Raw genomic sequence first — 17,847 nt, forward strand, 5'->3', positions numbered from 1 at the left:
TAAAACACACCTAAAATGATGTCATTGCTTTAGATGTCTAATTAAATTAAATGCTTTTGAAATTAATTTAGTTATCCTAATATAGTAATGACAGAATGACAGAATGATAGACAATGACATAGTAATGATGACAATGATATAGTAATGATAGAATGATACATTTTTTTTAAAATTCCCAATGATCGGTGCTTGTGATGCCAATAAAAGAAAAGAAGTGATCCAGGACCTGATACTTGAGGTACCCCTAGATGTATCGAACTGAACACTTCACCCTTTAAAGTAATGATCCTGCACATATGATTATGAGCAAAAAGAGTCTCCAAAAAGAGTTCAGGAATTTAAAATACACCTAAAATTATAGATGTCACTGTTTTAAATGTATAATTCAATGAAATGCACATAATAAAAATGCGTTTAGTTTCCTAATATTTGAGTAAGTTTTATTTAGGGTTTATCATATCAGTCACATTCTTTAATACATGTTGAATGTGGATAGAAAGTTTGAACAGTCCCTCATAATATGAGCTGTGCAGCTTCTAATAATCCATATAAATATAAAAAAAAAAAATGTTGAATGCATTATGACGGACTGTAAACACTACCTGACAAAGGTCTTGTCGTCAATCCCAGTTGTAAGAGCAACAAATAATAACTTGACTTCTAGGTGATCATTAGTAAAAGTAGCAGAAGGTAAATTTTTCCAACAAATCATCTGTTGATCTGCATCCCAAGCATTACAAATACTGCAGAAAACCTACTGGAATCCATGTGGACCCAAGATTCTCACAGGTATCAGTCAAGTTTGGTGAAGGAAAAATCATGGTTTGGGGTTACATTCAGTATGGGGTGTGCAAGAGATCTACAGTGTGGATGGCAACATCAACAGCCTGAGGTATCAAAACATGTGTTGCCCATTACATTTCAAACCACAGGAGAGGGCAAATTCTTCAACAGGATAGTGCTCCTTCTCATACTTTAGCCTCCACATCAATGTTCCTGAAAGCAAAGAAGTTCAAGGTGCTCCAGGATTGGTCAGTCCATTCACCAGACATGAACATTATTGAGCATGTCTGGGGTAAGATGAAGGAAGAGGCATTAAAGATGGATCCAAAGAATCTTAATTAACTCTGGGAGTCCTGCAAGAACAATTTCTTTGCCACTTTATTAATAAGTCATTGCAGAGATGTATGGTTGCAGTCATCCAAGCTCATTGAAGTCATATACTATATTAATTATTTTTCTACTGCACCATGACTTTATATTCCATACTGTACATTATTTCTGTTAGATGACGAAACTTTTGTTTATGCAAAGTCAGACCTTTCGGCCTAATTAAATAGTTAAAAATCAAGGCATGATCATATTTTATTTTGGTAAATAAATGTAATCTAAAAGCCTGTGCCTTTCATATAAGCCACTTCTGATATCAAATGATCAACTAGAAGTCAAGTTATTATTTGTTGTTACTAAAACTTGGATAGGCAACAAGACTTTTGTCAGGAAGTGTATAAATTATTCACATGTTGCAATAAGAGCCACCAAAATTGCTTGTCAGCATACTAAGTTGCACAGAACAGACCATAAATGTTTGGACAATATAAGGGAAGTATTTCCTAATTTTTTAAGGATCATAAGTCTATTAATTCTGCCATGTTATTTATGCTTGTGGTATTGTTAAATTCTAAATATACCTGTTACAAATTATTTACACTAAACTTCTTTTTCCCCAAGGACGTGTGAGCCATTTCAGGTCATGATTTTCTGAAGAAACACAAGTGTCACAATGATTTGCGTTTCGAAGTAGATCTCTGGAAAACAAAGTAAGAAATGTGTGTCCTTTGCTGGGTTATTTATTTTGACAGCCAGCAGTAAAAGTAAAAAAGCTGGAGATAGAGGAAGATAAGTGGGGGTGTAAAACAATTTTATTGCCAACGGTTATTTTTATCAGCAGAAGCGTAAGACAGTGGCATATATGTGGGATAACAACAGCCCTAACTAATCAACAAAGTTTATTTTGAGGTCTTATGCAGGGGATAATTAAGCTAATCATAACAGCAAAGATAACACTGAACTGAAGGAACCAATGGCATTTGCTGTGCCTGAATGTTTGCATACTACTTACAAAATTCTTAAAGTTTTTACAAAAGAAGAAGAGTGTTGACAAAATAAAAGAGATAATACAAAATGCATTTTTTTATTTAGTACTGTGCTGAGTAAGATGTTTAAGATAAAGGATGTTTAATTGAAGTTTATAAGATGAAAACATAGCTATATTTTACAAATAAATAACCCCCTGTGAACAATTTAATATACTTGGTTTACATGTGATGCTACAAAAGAAAACACATTGCATTTAGAGCCAGGGGTAAAAGCATCAAAACAGAATAAAGATGTAAATGTTCTTCTTATTTTGTTGAAATGTTATTGTTTTCCATTTAGTACTGCCCTTTGGAAAATATGAAAATACCTAAATGTTTCCCTGGAGACAAAACAAGTGTAATTTACCTTGATCTTCAGATTCTAAAGGTCTTGATCCTTGGCTTCTATTGCCCCATCTTTCCTTCTGGAGCATTGGTGAGTGTTTGAACCTTTAAAAAAATATTTTTAAGGTTAAACATAATTTTATGTACACAGACTAGTAACTAAACAAGACACTGGTGAACATAGTCAGTATAGAACTTTATAATTCTAAGGTGACGAAACTCAAAGTATGTGGTAAGTGGTTCCTTTGACATGCGTCTTTTCCAGGGGCTTCCACTATAATCTTACGTGATGCAACATATGTCAAGTCAGAGGAAGTTGACAACTTGTATTCGGCAGCCACCTGAAGTCATAGAGTTTAAAAATTTAATTATTTTCTTATGTGTTACAAAGACACATCAATCTATTTCAGAAAATATGTTATCATACACAATGAGAGAGTGTTGGTTAGATTTACAGTAGGATTTTTTTTTTTTAATCATAAAAATGACAATTATTGTTACAAACACCATTATAGAACATGGAAGAGCCAGGATAAAATTTAAAACTACTCTGACTGTGCCTGTTTGTGTACATTGAGAATGACTTGAGCATGGGTAAATTATGGGGTTATACTATTACTTTAGGATGGGACATTTGCTTTGGCCATTCATTTACATGACAATACTATTTTAGGGGCCCAAAAATGCACCTTGATCTTGTGTAAAAGTTGACGTCATAAGCATATGTATTAAATGATGTACATTCTACAGTCATGTGCTAAAACATTACAACCAAAACAGCAATGGCTGACTGAAGGGCCTTATGTGCACAGATAAACAGTGTATCTTTACAAACGTGACCTCAAAAACTATTGGCAGTGTTTTTAGTCATTTTTGCAACCCCATGTACAAAATCATTTTGACAGCATTTTAAAAATTATAACTTTCCTTTTTGGAGGCTACACAGTGGCTTCCTGGTTAGCACTGTCTCTTCACAGCAAGAGGGTTGCTGGCTCGAGTCCCAGCTGAAGCCATTTCGCATTTTGTGTGGAAATGTTTGCATGTTTTACCCGTGTCGATGTGGGTGTCCCACACAGTCCAAAGACATGTCCTATAGATAAATTGGGTAAACAAAATTGGCCGTAGTATATGAGCTTGTGAATGTGAGTGTGTATGGGTGTTTACCAGTACTGGGTTGCAGCAGGAAGGGCATTTGCTGTGTAAAAGATATGCCGGAATAGTTGGTAAGCCAAAGGAAAATTGATGAATGATTGAACTTACGCTGGTTGGAGTCCTCCAGATGGTCCAGTTTCCACCACAGTCCAAAGACATGCGCTGTGACGTGTGTGAGAGCACATGGGAGTTTCCAAAGTACTGTGTTGCAGCTGGAAGCGCATCCACATATGCTAGATAAGTTGGCGGTTTATTCCACTGTGAAATTAATGAATGAAGGTATTTCTCATTAGCCAACATAACACACATTTATAATGGAACTTTGTACTTTGTCCACTAATATAACAACTACAAGAGAAACGATCAACAACCACAATGTAATCATCTTTATTTATTATTAAAGGGCCATGAAACCGTCTTGTTTCAGCAGGGTGTTTTCACACTTCTACTTTGGAAAAAGTCAGAAAAGTGGTCATGTCCATCTCTGTTTAGGGGGGAGTGTCGGAGGAGCAAAAGAGGGATGATGTGGGAGTGTTGATTTAGGCATACACTGAGTTTCAGAGTCAAAACACACACACAGGGGAGAAAGTGACTGTGTTTACATGGACATCTGTTATCGAATTATTTGCCAAATGATTAAATTGGTGGACTTTAACTACAGTTTGGCTCTTTCATTCAGGAATTTCATTCGTGCCCCTCGTGACAGACGAGATATTTGATTCAAGGAGCTGCTCTAAGCGAGTATTTTTCATGCAATGTTTTATACTGCACGAGGAATGAGAGAAAAAAAACTCCGCATTTCTCTGTAACTTAGATGCACTCGGTAGATAGCGTCAGAAAGCCGCGTGTTTTTCTGGTCACAAAATGCGGTGAAAATCCTACACAACGGTAATAGTTTGGCTGTAATGCTAACATGTTTACACTCGGTGTAATAGTTAGTTAGATACGAACAAACTGAATTAACAAAGACCACTGGTCGCTCACTTACCAAATCTGTAGAGACAGGACAATCTACAGCAACTAGAACTGCATCTTTATCAAGTATTAAGCAGAAGTATTAAGCAGAAGTATTATTAAGCAGAAGTATAAATGCACAGCCACGCGCGTTGCCTGCGCCGTGGGTTACGCCGGTCACCTGACGCAGAAGTATAAATCAGGCTTTAGACATGTAAGTTATTTTTGTCGCGCGTCGCGTGCACTGTAATCCACACGTGAGTCCAGCTGCACTCTCATAGAGAGAAAATGAAAACAAAACCTCACTGCAGCAAATTATAAAAGCAACACTGCATGCTTGTTTTGCCAACACAATGTGGGGTCTCTGCCGTCTACACTGTAACATTAATGAATAGTAATGATGTTGCAAAATACAGCGCGCTGATTGGTTTGAACCAAGCCTTCCTCATGCATTAATGCAGCACACTCATAGACGTAATATGGTACTCCCAGGTACAGACGTCCAGTCTACACACTGGTATACACACTAAGATCTCATGGCTGTGACGCTGCTTCAAAAATTTGTTTCAAACCGGAAGTACAAACTAGCTCGAAATAACGCAAAACAACCAATTTTCACTTTTTAGTGAGATTTATGTGTCCTAATAGTGTTTTTAGCAGTGTGGGACACATATACTGTACAACTGTCAACAGCTCAAAACATTTGTTTTGGTGTTTCATGACCCTTTAAAAGAGCCAACATGTTAAGATTTGTCATTTACTTATTTGCAAATGTCAGCTTTTTCTAAAGTTAGCTGAAAAAACTGGAAGAACAACCGTGCCTAAACATTGACTTTAGCAGATGGTCTATAAAGGCCTGGAGACATCCGATAGGCATTAAAACACTACAGGAGAGGACGGAAAAACCAAAACAACATGAAACAAGCCTTATATGGTTTCTTTTTTACCCTCTCTCCCTGAAGATCTTTTTTTCTCATGCAATCCTACAACTTGCAAAAAGATCTGAAATAGTCCTACTTAGCACTTATGGTGCTTCTAATGAGCTATATTTGCATTTTTTAAGTCCAGTTTACAATCCTTTTAAGAAAAAGAACAGTGTGAACATTCTGCTAAACTTCCTGGTTTGGAGAGATATTCATTATGCAACAGTACCATTTCATCAAACGTACAATTTTAATTTTAGATGCCTATTCAGCTGGTGTACTGCAGAAGTGAAGATCATACTCAGACGCACTGGGAAGAGATAGAGTCGAGTTACAGTGTGTAAATTTGTCAGCTATTTAGTAGGCGTGCTGTGCAAGCATGGCTCAGGCAAGATTAAACTGGATTTAGCGGACTGCAGCCCCTCTCATGTGGGTAATTTCCCAAGTGAAGCTGCCCTTCAGACATGTGTCAGGAATCAGACCATGTTACATTTGGCTAGCGTTGATAGATTTCACAATGGCGTACAAAAACCTGCCAAGAATCATTATAGGATTACTTCACCCCAGCATGATTTTTTTTTCCTTTTATTGTACAAGTTTTAAATGACACACAGTTTGCTCTTTTACATGCAAAGGTTACAAAAGCTAAATGTTGGCTGAAACATCAAGCAGTTCTTTCTTGGCACCTTTAAGTTGAAGCTGATGGTCCTGCATCCAGCAAGAAATGAGGCAGTGGAGAGTGTCATCAGTGTAGCAGTAATATTATTATATGTATAAATGTATAATATTATATATGTTTTTTTCTCTGAATGTGATGCGGGCGGCAAGGTGACTAAATGGTTAGCACTGCCACCTCACAGCAAGAAGGTTCGAGCCCCAGCTGGGCCAGTTGACATTTCTGTGTGGAGTTTGCATGTTTTCCCAGTGTTGGCATGGGTTTACTCTGGTGATCCAGTCCCCCCACAGTCCAAAGACATCTGCTGCATAAAGCATATGCTAGAAGAGTTGGCGTTTCAATCCACTGTGAGGACCTCTGAAATAGAGACAAAGGAAAATGAATGAATGAAGGAATGAATGTGATGCCATATAGAGAGAAAATAGAGAAAAGAAGAGAAGTGGTCCATGAACTGAGCCCTGAGGTACCCTTGTAAGCTAGATGTTGTGAACTGGACACCTCATCCCTCAGTCATACCACACTGAAGCATAAACTTTAGAGGTGGGACTCAAACCAATGGGTACAGTTTCTGAGATGTCTCTTTAACGGGGTGGTTAACCATGTCAAAAGCAGTGGACATATGCAGCAGAATTAGATTTTGAACAAATGAGCGCAATGAATGCGGTCTCTGTTGAATGTCTAATTCTGAAGTCAATTTGCTGACTGTCGAGGAGGTTGTTCTGTGTTAGCAAGGAGGAGACTTGAATGAACACAACTAATGTTGTGTTTGCAGCGTTAGTCTGTAGAAAAATTGTTAAGTAAAGTTTATTCATAAACTAATTTTGAGTGGATCACATGCTTATGATTGACCACAGCTGGTCCTGCATTAGCAACGCAGCATTCATCAATCAGATAATTCCAAACTCACTATAAATAATCAGAGTTTCTTACTTCAGTTGTCTTTGCCTTAAAGAATCTCCCCTTCCACCCCTACTTCTTCCTCCTTTTCCTTGACAGGGTGGTACAGCAGCCTGGTAGTTAGCACTGTTGCCTCATAGCAAGATTTTTTTTTTTTGAACAGTTGGAACAGTAAAGCATTTACCACTTTGTAATGCCATTCCTTTTCACAACACTTCAAAGACATTTAGAGACTGAAGACACCAAGTGATAAAGTGTTTCATGTGTAATTTTGTCCCATTCTTCCAGCAAACAAGTCTCAAGGTAGGCAACTGTAGAGTCATTTTGTGCTTCAGAATGCACCACACATTCTCTCTTGGAGACAGATCAGGACTTGGGTATGTGTGCAGATTTTGGTTTTGCATTGTCTTGTTGAAATCTGCATGGGCGTCTCTGGAAAAGTATTGTATTCGAATTGTATACAATTGAATTTGAAAATCTCTATGTGCTTTTCAGCCTTAATGGTGCCATCACAGAAGTGCAAGTTACCTTTTTCAAGTGCACTGACACAACCCAATACCATGACAGACCCTGACTTTTTGACTTGTTGCTGGTAACAGTCTGCATGATTCCTTCTTTGGTCGTTGACTTCTCTGTTCTCAGAGGCATCTGGGATGGACCATGTAGAAATGCATACTGTGGTCAGATGGATCAGTACTTAAGGTATTTTTGGGGAGTAATAGACATCTATTTCTCCTAGAAAAAAAAATACTGATTCATCTGACCACAGTACACATTTCTAGTGTGTTATGGTCCATCCCAGATGCCTCCAAGACCAGAGAAGTTAACTGCGCTATCGAACACTGTTAACATAGAGCTTCCTTTTGACAGTACAGTTTTAACTGGTATTTGTGGATGTAATGATTTATTGTGGTACACAGGTTTGCCAAAATAGTCTGAGCCTATGTGGTGAGCCCATTATTTAAAGATGAATGATGATTCCTGATGCAGTGCCACCTCAGGTATTGAAGATCATGGTTGTTCAGCTTAGGCTTGCGCCCTTGTCCTTTACGCAATAATATTCCCCCAGATTTCGTGTGTCATTTAATCATGTTAAGGGTGAAATATCCAAATGTCTATCTTTCTTTGAGGAACATTGTTTTTAAACATTTCAATAATTTTCTCACATATTTGTTGGCAAACCTAAGCCCATCGTTGCTTCTAAAGGACTAGACTTTCTTCTTCTTCTTGTGTGTTGTGTGTTTTTTTTTTTTTTTTGGGTGGTTCGCTTTCTTAATTGAGCATTACTACCACCTTCTGTGGGTTATGGATCAGAGACTCATTTCTTTACCTCTAGACTCTTCAAAACCCAAGCCTTTGATGGAGCGTTCAGCTCCTCCATCTACAGCTCAAGTCCAACAATTTTTGGATGCTGCTTTTGTACCAAATCATAATTACAATCACCTGTTGACATTACCTGTTTCAAGTCAAGTTATTATTTAACCAATTTACCTGATTAGTGGCCCTAAACTGATCCTGACCCAACTTTTTGGAATGTTCATTTATTTTACTAATTTGGCAATTGCAAAGCATTGTAAGGGAAACGGTTTGAATTTGCATTTAGTAAACAATTTGTGTTCCATTTGCGAAACCACTAAACTCACACACTACATAGTTGAGGGTATAAGTGCATAGTGTACAGTGTTTCGTTTAGGATGCAACTTATATGTAAATTTAGACATGCCATACTGTTTTTCACATTATATATATATAGCAGGGGTGTATGCAATTTCTGATGCAGCCACTGTGTAATTCTGACTTTTTTTTGGTATCCTCGACACATCAACATTTTATTTAGACACAATTGCATAATTTTGACAAAGTGACTGTCATAAAAAGCTATAAAAAATTATAGTCTGAATGAGGTTTGAATAGTGTGTGAGTGCAGGTTCAACTTCTCTCACAATTGTAAGGTATAAACTTAGTGCTTTGCTAGTGGCAAGATATCAACTTGAAATTCATAATTGCAAGGTATGCATTTACAATATGTGAGAAATAAACCTGAGTTTTCATCATGCAGTTTTGACTTTATTTCTCATATTTGACTCAATATTCAAGTTTGACTCATTCATTCATTCATTCATTTTCTTGTCGGCTTAGTCCCTTTATTAAACAGAGGTCACCACAGTGGAATGAACCGCCAACTCATCCAGCACGAATGCCCTTCCAGCCACAACCCATCTCTGGGAAACATCGACACACATTCATTCACACACACACTCATACATTACGGACAATTTAGCCTAACCAATTCACCTGTACCGCATGCTTTTGGACTGTGGGAGAAACCGGAGCACCCGGAGGAAATCCACGCTAACGCCACATAGAAACGTCAACTGAGCCGAGGCTCGAACCAGCAACGAAGCAAACTTCTTGCTGTTAGGCGACAGCACTACCTAGTGCGCCACTGCGTCGCCAAGTTTGACTTTTTTTTTTTTTGAGATATAAACTCACCATTGTAAGATACAGACCTGCATTTACAATAAAAAGTGTTTTAAAATAATGTATCCATGATAAAAAGAAGCTTCTTTTCAAAATATGATCTCTACACCCAGGTAAAAAAAAAGTGCACTAAAATGCACTTTAAGTATACTTAGTACACTTTTCAGTAATGTACTAAATGTGCTATATTTTCACACACTAATTTTGTACTTATTGTACTAAAAGATGGTATTAAGTTCATGTTAAGATAAACTTAATACCATCTAAGTGTACGCAAATGTGCTGTTTTTAGGCTCCATGAAATTGAACTAAAATGTGCTTTTAACATACTATATCTGTATTTTAAAAATATATATTTAGTTACAACTAGAAATACACTTGAACCCTACTTTTAAACATTTGAATATATTTATGAGTAATTTAAAGTATAATCCTTCCTTGCATTCAGAATACAGTGATATTTATGCTAACAGAGTCAACAAACATGTCATTAAACTGTTTAGACATCCTCATGTAATTGGTTAGACAAAAGATAATTAAGTAGAAGGATAAATAGTCCAGAACAATTTTAGTATATGCAATGTAAAACAACAAATTCTTAAAGCATTTAAAGCACACTTTTAAAAACACACTAATAAAACTCTTTTGGATGTTTTTTCTGTAGTGTTCTTTATTGTAGTACACTAAAAATGTATTTAAGCATTAATGGTATTTAGTATACTTTTGTCAAGTGTATTTACGTCCTACTGAAGTATAAGCATACTTTTAATTAGTACATTAAAAGTGTAAAACCATCAAACTTTTATTTAACACAAAAAATAACCATGTACTACAAATGTATTTGCAGGTATTTAAGTGTATTTTAGATGCATTTAATTATATATTTTTTTCACCTGGGCAGGTAGTATATAGTTATTTCTTAGTGTCTTATTATGCATATTCATAAGAGCAATAGTCTTTTTTTAAATTCAGTGAATCGTTGGTTCAGTGGCGCAGTAGGTAGTGCTGTCACTAGAGTTTGCATGTTCTCCCAGCGTTCGTGAGGGTTTCTTCTGGGTGCTCCGGTTTCCCCCACAGTCCAAAGACCTGTGGTACAGGTTAATGGGGTAGGCTAAATTGTCTTTAGTGTATTAGTGTGAATGAGTGTGTTTGGTTGTTTCCCAGAGATGGGTTGCGGCTGGAAAGGCATCCGCTGCATAAAAAAAAAACAAAAAAAAAAACACTTGAATGAATTATGCTTGTTTTTTTTTGGGTTTTTTTTAACTGTCTAATAACAATATAAATTTTCAGCAAATATCATCTTTGTGTTTGTTAACCTCCCACACTACCCATGATTCAGCAGTTTCATTCATATGTGCTTCATTAAATCTCACCACATGTCTGTTTCAGCAGCCTGGACTGCTTCCAAGACAGAAAAGCATAGCTGGATGAATCTATAGCATGACCTGACAAGCATATTTGCTTGAATTTGGTGAAAAACATAAGTAAAGTTAGATTTGAAGTAGCCTTTATTTTATTTAGCTGCAATTCATTGCTCAGTGATTGCATAATAGCTCAGATATTTCCATTGTTTCAGCTTAGAAGGAGTGATTCAGCATTTTGCATTGTCTGCTTTCAATAATGATAAAACAATCTCAACTCAGGTGACCATTTACACAGATTCCCATTTTAAATCATTCACTGTAAAAACTTATAATCAAGATATTTCTAGCCACCAATAGCATTTTTTGTTTTAAGAATATAGTGCAAGATCAGAGTGTGTATAACTATTATGACTGATCAAATTGGGTAGAATTGTTTTAAGATGTTTAAAAATATTTTTTTACTTAGTACACTGTAAAAAATGCGGGGTTCATCACAGTTCCTCTATTGTTTTGTACCAACACAAAACATTTTTTTTTAATACATTTTAATAAATGTAAGTTTTTTTTTATAAATTTAAAAACTCAAATGTGTTTCAGTTCATTTAAACCTAAAATTTAGATATTTTGCCTTGAAATATAGCTTAATTACAATCAGAGATTTAGATTTAGTAATAACATGTTTAAAGTTTGACCATTAAAAAATGCTTAATCACACTTACACTTGTTCTTTAGTGACAAAATACATTATGTTGTGTTTTGTTGCAGTATGATTCAGTATTTTGACTAGCAACAAATACATATGCATTGTAACTACTGTCAAGTCTTAAACTGAATTTTCAATGTACATATGCAGTTAAAGTAAGACTTAATAGCCCCCCTTTGAATTTTTTGATATGTTTTTTTTAATTTGAAAAATGTTTTTTTTTATATTTCCCAAATGGTTTTTAACAGAGCAAGGAAATTTTTACAGTATGTCTGATATTTTTACTTCTGGATAAAGTTGTATTTGTTTTCTTTCGGATAGAAAAAAACCCCAGTTTTTTTATTTTAATAAAAACCATATTAAGGTCAAAATTATTAGCCACTTTAAGCTATTTTTTATTTGTATATATTTTTTTTTGCTTGTCTACAGAACAAACCCCCATTATACAATAACTTGCCTAATTACCCTATCTAGGGAACCTAATTAACCTAGCTAAACCTTTTAATGTCACTTAAAGCTGTACAAAAGTGTCTTGAAAAATATCTAGTAAAATATTTACTATCATCATGACAAAGATAAAGTAAATCTGTTATTAGAAATGTGCTATTATGTTTAGAAATGTGTTGAGAAAAAAATTCTCTCCATTAAACAGAAATTGCGTAAAAAATAAACAGAAGGGCTAATAATTCTGACTTCAACTGTATGTGTGATTCTGATTTAATTTAAATGCTTTGGCTCAATTTAAGACAGAATATATAATGACAATGCTTAATTTAAGAGGAATTCTCCTGTTTAGTGAACCAAGTTTACTAGTTTCAACACACACACACACACACACACACAAAAAAACTAAACAAAAAAGCTACTTTCCTTGTTTCTAGTCCAAATATCTAAAAATTCTCATATCAAGAAGCTGTTAAGAAAATGCAGGCTTCCACACAATTCATTCATGATGTAGGGCTGCATGTTATTGAAAAAAATAAGATATTGTAATATTTAGTTTTTCTGCAATATATTACGATATAAATGTCATTTCACCAGAACAGCTCTATTTCTAAAGAATGCATTAATTTAGACTGATTTGGCATTATTCTGGGTGTAATGCATAAAATAAAATAAAATAAATGATTAAAGTACAACAGAGAAATTAAAGTTAAATAAAGATTGCTTCATGGTTTTCTTGGGAGTACAGAAATGAAATAATCATATGTAAAATAGCACTGTATAATTATATAAATAGTTATAATAAATTAACATTTTTAAGGTTACAAATGGAACAAATTTTTGTACCTGAATGCAGTCACAGGTCTTAAAAATGCATGCAGATGATAAACTTTTACTCTACTGTGCATTAAACTCTACAAATCTCATTGTTTACAAATGATGGCTCTTGCTAAAGTATAATCTGAACATTGCAGATTCTATTGATGCGAACATTGCGATATTGATGCTGAAACAATATATTGTGCAGCCCTAGTCCAAACACAAATCAGTTAAGTTAATGTAATTATTATACAAATTTAAGCGAATTGAACATAAAACAAATAAGTTGTCCCAACGAATTGCTAGAATTGTGATTTTTCAACTCGTTTTAAATAAGCACTTTAAGCAAACAGCAAAAAAGAGTGGAATTTTAAGATAATTAGACTAAATAAACTACTTTGAATGAGTGTTAATTTTCTTTTTCATATTGTTATATTGTTATTTTTTTTACTTGAGTCTATGGGCCCTCTCATACACCCAGTGAAATAAGGCGCGAGATCTGTTTGGTGCGATTTGTTGCTCTTTTCAGCGCAACACTAATTTTCCAATTTTGCACCATGTTGTTTAAATAGCAAATCCATTTGAATCATGGGTGTGCCGGCCTATAAAAGAGGTGGGTTAAGTGTTTAAGCATGTTAATGGTTGTTGCGTTGCTTTTCTGGTAAACTGAAATAGACTGCGTCGTTGACCAACACTCAAAAAAATTTTATTTCTTTTTTTTTCTTGTTCAAACTAACCTGAAAAAAATGCTGTCTGCAAAATTGTTGCAAACAATTTATTTGTGTTGAATTTTAACATACAAAATAAATTTAGTAATGTTCAACTTAATTTGTTTGTTTAAATTCAGCCCAAATAAATATTTTACAAAGCCCTTAACTTAATTTTTTGTAAATCCAAGGAATTATTTTTTATACATTTTTCAGTGTACTTAATTTAAATACAACTACAATACAACAACAATACAATTCTTGAGATTTTATTGGGACAACTTTTTTTTTTTTTTTGTTCAATCCACATAAATATGTAAAAGTGTTAAGTTAACTTAATCGATTTGTGTTGGGACAACATGAATGAATTGTGTGGAACCCTGCATTGTTTACAATGAAGTAAAAGCTGGTCTAAAGTCTAATGCAGAGTGTGTTAGTTATGTGCTTATGCAGGTTCAAATGATTAATACACACTAGTTGTACAGCATCTTTAGATATGAAAAAAGGATTAAAATGTTTCAAAAATTATTATTGTCTACATAGATATAAAAAAATGACCAAAATGGAGGAGGCTCATTCTTTTTCCCAGCACTGCAGATGGTCTGTTTAAGGGCTTACACTATGTACAGCTGCCTTGAACTGGGCCAAAGCACGCTTGTCCCAGTTTGCGTCTTTAATAAACTATGACAATTTATGTTCATTGAACAGTAAGAATGATTAAATAATCCATATGAATGGCCCCTAAAAGTCACATCTTGCTTTCAGTTTTGGACTCAGGCGCGTTTTGCACTCACACACAAGCGTACTGCGGCATAGCCCAAGTGAACCGCGCTCTTGCACACCTCTTCCAACCAGGCCAGTGCCGGCCAAGCGAACCATGCCTGAGCCCGATTCAGAGCACTCACTCTTCTCAAATGATCCTGGGCATAGTGTGAGTAGGCCCTAAGTGTTTTCTCGCTAGTGAAGCGTTCAGTTTTTCCACTTACAAAGTCCGCCATATAAATAACAAATGTGCTATTGCGCAACGCAACAGACTCTTAAAAGAATGGGAGATGGGACTCTGATTAGTTTAATGCACTTTGTGCTCAAAACACACCAATAACTCATTAAGTGAATAAGCACAACCCTGTTGGTCCATGCGCCGTGGTGCAAACCGTATTTTTCGTCCTTAAAATAGCAATAGTGGATTCGGGCACGCCTGTAATGCTTTTGCACCTCACGCTTTAGACTTTGCACCTGGATCGTTAAAATAGAGCCCTGTAAGTTTTTTTGCATTTCAAGAAATCCTACCTAGAACACTACCTGACAAAAGTCTTGTCGCTTATATGGCGTTTTAGGAACAACAAATAATATCTTGACTTCTAGTTGATCATTTGGTGTCATGGCTTATATGAAAGGCAAAGGCTTTTAGATTATGTTTATTGCCTACTCCATCTTACCCCAGACATGCTCAATGTTCATGTCTGGTGACTGGGCTTACCAATTCTAGAGCACCTTGACCTTCATTGCTTTCGGAAACTTTGATGTGGAGGCTGTAGTATGAGAAGGAGCGCCCTCCTGCTAAAGAATTTGCCCTCTCATGTGGTTTGTAATGTAACGGGTAGCACAAATGTCTTAATACCTTAGACTGTTGATGTTGCCATCCACTATTTCCTTTACCAAACTTGACTAATTTCTGTGAGAATCTTGGGTCAATAGGGTTCAACTCTCAACTCAACTCAACTCACTTTATTTCTATAGCACTTTCACAAATCACAATGATTACCAAAGTGCTGTACATAAAACACATAAAACGCATGTAAAATATACATAAAACCAAAATACATAAACTCACATCACATGATTAAAAGCTAAAGAAAATAAGTGTGATTTCAGTGACCTCTGAAAAGACTCAAAAGTTTGAGCTGTTCTTAAAGAGAGTGGGAGATCATTCCAGAGTCTTGGAGCTGCTACCGAGAAAGCTCTATCACCTCGACATTTTAAGCGTGATCTAGGAACTTGCAAATAAAGACGATCCATTGAGCGAAGAGATCTCACAGGTTGGTGCATAATAATTAGCTCAGAAATATACTCATGGGCCAGGCCATGGAGGGATTTATAAACATACAACAGAACTTTGTACTGAATTCTAAACTGGATTGGCAGCCAGTGTAGAGAAACAAGTACAGGTGTAATGTGTTCTCGTTTTTTTGTGCCTGTTAAAAGCCTGGCAGCTGCGTTCTGGACTAGCTGCAGTCGCGAGAGAGAGGCCTGACTCTCCAGAAGAGAAGAAATAAAAGTATGAACAACTTTCTCCAAATCACTGAAAGAGAGGACAGCTTGGCAATATATCTAACATTTCCAATGGGTTCTTTGCAGTATTTGTGGTGATTGGGATGAAGCTCAACAGATGATTCTTTGGAAAAAAAAATTTCCTTCTGCCACTTTTCCAAATGATCTACTAGAAGTCAAGTTATTATTTTTTGCTCTTTCAGCTGGGATCGACGATAGGACTTTTGTCAGGTAGTAATTTTTTAATAAAAAAAAAAAGTTTATTTATTATATTTCAATAGTTATTTCTAACTATTAATGTGCTTCTATTCAAAACGTTCAGTAAGATTTAATGTCAGCTTACTATTAATAATCACATGCCATTTGGGTGTTTTGAACACACATAGAGTAGACCTGATGAACACATTCAACAAATGCTGTACAGAAAACATATTGCCACACATATTCTTATACAAGCATCCGTAACCCATCTTCTCTTTGGATTTGGACTTACCCTGTGTTTTTCAGACTATCCTCTACCTTTCTAAACAATACCGTCTCTGTGCTGGTGTTATACACAACCAAATGAAGGGTGCCAGCTTTTCCAGATAAACGTACCGTATCTGGTTTCTTCGCTGATGCCATTCTGGTGCTTTAATTCACAAACTCTGTGCCTGGAATTGCTTTCCCATGACATGAAATCCAGCGGCATTGTATCAAGCTTTCTTCATTTCCCTGTTGTAAAAGGTCATATGACTCTCAGGTCATTTTACCCGCTCTGTTTTTCTTGCCAACGCTGCAGATACTGTATAACTGCAGGAAAAGAACTGACAGGCATCAGCATATAAAACTTTGCTTTCACCACACACATTTAACTGAACTAATGCGGTTTATATACAGTAAAGATGATGGCAGATCAGTTATGTTCAGAAATCTGAAAATACACAGCACTTCATTTATTCATTCATTCATTAATTTTCTTATCGGCTTAGTCCCTTTATTAATCCGGGGGTCGCCACAGCGGAATGAACCGCCATTTTATCCAGCAAGTTTTTATGCAGCGGATACCCATCTCTGGGAAACATCCACACACACACACACTCATACACTATGGACAATTTAGCCTACCCAATTCACCTGTACCGCATGTCTTTGGACCGTGGGGGAAACCGGAGCACCCGGAGGAAATCCACGCGAACGCAGGGAGAACATGCAAACTCCACACAGAAACGCCAACTGAGCCGGGGCTTCGAACCAGTCAATACCGGTTTTAAAGGAATGAAAAATAAAGGAAAGACATAGTAGTGTGATCTCTGGGATGTAGCACGCTACTCATTCGGTAAAGGCACAGCTAAACAAATATGTTTTAAGTTTAGATTTGAATGAGCCTAATGTTAGAGCTTATCTGATCATTTCTGGCAGCTGATTCCAGCAGCGGGGGGTGCAGTAGCTGAAAGCAGATTCACCCTGCTTTGACTGAAGCCTTGGAATTTCTTATTTACTTTATCCTAAAGATCTGAGTGATCTGTTAGTTTTGTATATAGTGAAGTATTAATACTTTAAAATCTGTTCTGAATGAGCAGAGGACAGGTGTGATGTGCTCTGATTTTCTGGTTTTGGTCAGAATTCTGGCTGCAGCTGTCTGACTGTCTTTTTGGAAAGGTCAGCGAGGAGCCCATCACAGTAATTCACTCTGCTGGTGATAAAAGCATAAACAGGTTTCTTTGAGTCCTCACTGGAAAGAAAGCATCTAATTCTTGCAATGTTTTTTGAGATGATAGTTGTTACTGATTTGACATGATCTGACTCCAGATTCACACCAAGATTCTTGACTCTCTTGAATCCATTTTTTAAATGTGACCCTAGACCATGTCATAAGGGTTCATATTTGGAAATGGAGATTTCTACATCATTTGAAAGCTGAATACTGAGATGCAATGTCTAGAATTTGAGGGTTGTTATTATTATTCAAAAATGACGTTTGATATATTAAC

At 36.0% G+C, this 17,847-nt stretch overlaps 2 long non-coding RNA genes across 4 annotated transcripts in view; one reads left to right on the plus strand and one right to left on the minus strand.

Annotated features, from left to right (window-relative positions):
- Positions 1-17,847, plus strand: part of LOC147840530 (uncharacterized) — a 41,172-nt gene that overhangs the window by 17,511 nt on the left and 5,814 nt on the right. The window contains exons 3-4 of one of the 3 annotated variants that reach the window (XR_015509125.1): positions 1,732-1,820; positions 2,440-2,574. This is a non-coding gene — a long non-coding RNA (uncharacterized LOC147840530). The remainder of the gene's footprint in view (positions 1-1,731; positions 1,821-2,439; positions 2,575-17,847) is intronic. The other 2 variants (XR_015509127.1, XR_015509126.1) reach the window with 2 other exon arrangements.
- On the minus strand, positions 6,082-16,666 carry LOC147833607 (uncharacterized). Its single transcript, XR_015509128.1, has 2 exons — positions 16,472-16,666; positions 6,082-6,545 (listed from the first exon to the last, which is right to left on the minus strand). It is a non-coding gene; the product is annotated as an uncharacterized LOC147833607 (long non-coding RNA).

Source organism: Danio rerio, chromosome 15, assembly GCF_052040795.2.
Source record: "Danio rerio strain M-AB ecotype USA chromosome 15, GRCz13ab, whole genome shotgun sequence".
NCBI classification, from domain to species: Eukaryota; Metazoa; Chordata; class Actinopteri; order Cypriniformes; family Danionidae; genus Danio; species Danio rerio.